Source organism: Procambarus clarkii, chromosome 45, assembly GCF_040958095.1.
Source record: "Procambarus clarkii isolate CNS0578487 chromosome 45, FALCON_Pclarkii_2.0, whole genome shotgun sequence".
NCBI lineage: Eukaryota > Metazoa > Arthropoda > Malacostraca > Decapoda > Cambaridae > Procambarus > Procambarus clarkii.
In genome coordinates this window covers 2,661,976-2,665,468 of record NC_091194.1, presented here as the reverse complement: position 1 = coordinate 2,665,468, position 3,493 = coordinate 2,661,976, and the positions used below count along the sequence as shown (strand labels likewise).

At 45.0% G+C, this 3,493-nt stretch overlaps 1 protein-coding gene across 2 annotated transcripts in view; it reads left to right on the top strand.

Annotated features, from left to right (window-relative positions):
• Window positions 1-477: 477 nt before the first annotated feature.
• The window catches only part of LOC123769886 (hemocyte protein-glutamine gamma-glutamyltransferase), a 27,411-nt gene continuing 24,395 nt past the window's right edge, over window positions 478-3,493 (top strand). Inside the window, exon 1 of one of the 2 annotated variants that reach the window (XM_045761309.2) lies at window positions 478-580. The gene's annotated coding sequence lies outside the window, so the exon portion shown is untranslated. Of the gene's footprint in view, window positions 600-3,493 lie in introns of both variants that reach the window. The other variant, XM_045761310.2, reaches the window with a different exon arrangement.

The window sequence follows — 3,493 nt, the reverse complement described above, 5'->3', positions numbered from 1 at the left end:
ATGAACACCCCTGAGGGGCTATCTTCCTATTGGAGGAAGATGCTATAGCGGTGTGGTCACTCACCGGAGTGACGCTGCCCAGTAAACTCATCACAAACATTATAAACTCATTCACACAACTTCCACTACCACTCACAGGATGAGTCTCGATTGCATAATAAATAAACTAATCTAACTCCTACGATTTACCAAAGCTAAATAAACATATTCAAAGCCGCTAATATGCAGAGCTAAATATAAAGTGATTAAAGACAAGTTGATCCATATCATAGTGGTGTGTTGAGTGTCCATTAGTGTGTTTGTATCACATAAAACACAATGTTGCCCACGCTTCCTAACCTATCGAGTCCGCTGAGAACGTATATATCTGTGAGCCATTACGTCTCTTAATAGGTTGCATATGTAACGTTGATCACGATAACGTAACGAGACGGGTTGGCTAAATATCTTATTCCTCGAAGGCCAGTTCCCGGTTGGCTTATATATACGGGGGTGTGGGAGCCGGGAAGCCAGTCGACGTCCAACCACGGTGCGGGGCAGTACGTCAAGGACCGCCTTCTCTTCCGCTTGACTATAAACAGTTGAGTTGGCCATTTTTTGTACGTCTAAGATTCGCAAATTGGTTCAATTTTAGTGTTGTCAGAGTTTATAAGGTGGTGGTGATAACTTGGAGTAGTGTGGAGATTTAGCTATACAAGGGGTCTCCTGTGGTAATACAAATTATTAAAATACAAATGATTACGTTACATTGTGATGTGTTCGCTTCAAAATTAATTATTTGGATATTACATAAATGTTTATTAAGCGCTAGGATAACCATCCGGTGAACGAATAGTGTTTAAATATTCTGATTAACTAGGATGATTGGAAATGTTGCTTTTCAACAATTCTTCAAGTAATTTTTTCCTCATTAAACGCTGTAATTTTGATTCCTTTCGCACCACTTTTCTTATGTGACTATTCATGTACTGACATCCTAAATGATATCTTGGAACTGATAGTCCCAAGATATCATTCTACTGATAATTCCCTTCCCTTGCCACTCCGTCAAAGTGCAACTGTTTTGTCTAATTAGAGACGTACGAACCCAAGCAACCCACCTAACCTATCGAGGCCAATTAGAAAAAAAAAGTCAATTACTACGCATTTTAGTCAGATACATAACAAATATAAGGTCTTGAGAGGAAGGGTTGTGAAAGCTTAGCACTTTCATTAGATCTTTAATTCTTTAATGAAGGATAGGAAGGTTTAGCAAATAATACATAAAGGATCGCCCTGGGGAAACAATAGACTTCACATAATAGAACAGGCACTATTGTGCACAGTGTGTCCTCAACGCATCAGTCATCTGTCTATTGGTCCTGTTAATAAAATGACATAAAAGAATGCTACTATAATAAGTATTACTAATCAAGTACATACATATATTATCTTAAGTCTAAGTTAATATCGTTTTTACTCCCCCCCCCCCGTTATTCTCTCACTGTGTATATATGCTTTTGTTGCATAGGTCTACGGCTGGGGAAACAGCCTCCAGAAATAACTAGGGATGCTTTGGACGTCTGGGTTGTTGACATGTTGTCAGCTGTGAGCCATTTGTGGGCGTGTGTGGTGTGTATCCTGGTCCTTGTGTAGTGTATGTGGTGTGTATCCTGGTCCTTGTGTAGTGTATGTGGTGCTCGTTTGTGTGTGTGTCTCTCTCTCTCTCTCTCTCCCTCTCTCTCTCTCTCTCTCTCTCTCTCTCTCTCTCTCTCTCTCTCTCTCTCTCTCTCTCTCTCTCTCTCTCTCTCTCTCTCTCTCTCTCTCTCTCTCTCTCTCTCTCTCTCTCTCTCTCTCTCTCTCTCTCTCTCTCTCTCTCTCTCTCTCTCTCTCATTCTATGTAAATAAAACATTCACATTTCAGAAAACAAATATAAAAACTAGACAATTCGATAAAGAAAATAAAGCTCTTGTAAGAATGAATATAAAGCCAAAGGTAACCATGCGAAGGTGTTCGTAAGACACATTTCCCGACTTTATGAAGCAGTTACACAAAGCTCAAAGTCCTCCAACAACTCTATTGGTAGAAAGATCCCTTTCACATTATGCGATGCTGTTTCTGGGCTCAGTATTGAGGAATGGTTCTTGGGGAATACTGTGTCCCAACCGACAGGTCCCCGGTTCCATTCCCCGGCAGGACGGAGACGCTAGTGGATTTGAGTACCTGTACCATACCGCTTTTGTACAGGTTTACACCTCTGTTGGACGTGCTTACACTTTTATTGGACGTGTTTACACCTCTGTTGGACGTGTTTACTCCTCCGATGGACGTGTTTACGCCACTATTAGACGTGTTTATACCTCTGTTGAATGTGTTTACACCTCTTTTGGACGTGTTTGCACGTCTGTTACCTATTGGATGGGTTTAGACCGCTAGTGGGTGGGTTTAGACCCCTAGTGGGTGGGTTTAGACCGCTAGTGGGTGGGTTTAGACCGCTAGTGGGTGGGTTTAGACCCCTAGTGGGTGGGTTTAGACCGCTAGTGGGTGGGTTTAGACCCCTAGTGGGTGGGTTTAGACCCCTAGTGGGTGGGTTTAGACCCCTAGTGGGTGGGTTTAGACCGCTAGTGGGTGGGTTTAGACCACTAGTGGGTGGGTTTAGACTGCTAGTGGGTGGGTTTAGACCCCTAGTGGGTGGGTTTAGACCGCTAGTGGGTGGGTTTAGACCGCTAGTGGGTGGGTTTAGACCACTAGTGGGTGGGTTTAGACCACTAGTGGGTGGGTTTAGGTGGGGCGGGTGGTAGGTATGTGGCAACAGGTCCGGATCGAGTGTGTCCCTCCCTCCTGTGCTTCACAGGTCTGGCCGGAGAGCAACATGGCGCCGGTTACCGTGTGTCCTGGTTGGCCCACCCGCACCATACCCACCCTCGCCCACCTCCCGGGCCCCACACCCATGCCACGCCCACCCTCGCTTACCTCTCAGGCCCACATCTGTGCCACGCCCACCCTCACCACCCACCCTGGGCCACGCCCGTGTCACGCCCACCCTCACCCACCACACCCGTAACCCACCACACAAACCCATCCTCCCCTGCGTGTCACACCATACAGTCAGACCAGGATTCATTAGCACTTATGCAGCCACTTACGAAACCTGTTCATCCTTCCTTAATCGTGACGGCTTTGTTTACGTTTATTAAACAGTTTATGAGCTCCGGAGCACTACGAGGTTGTTTATAACAATAATAACCTTGGGTTGTGAATTTTCCACGCTGGTAAACTGTTTACTAAATGTAAGCAAAGCCGCGATGATTTAGGAAAGATGTACAGGTTTCGTAAATGGTTGCGTTAACGATTCATGAACCCCGTTAATATTGGTTCACAAGCGCGATGGCAACAATCATGAACCGTGATAACCGCAAATTATTGAGCCAATAATCTTGCTGATACTTGCCTGGCTCCACTGAGAGGCTGGCACTATCTCAGAAGTGCCATTACCTAACTGCCGGCAGTATC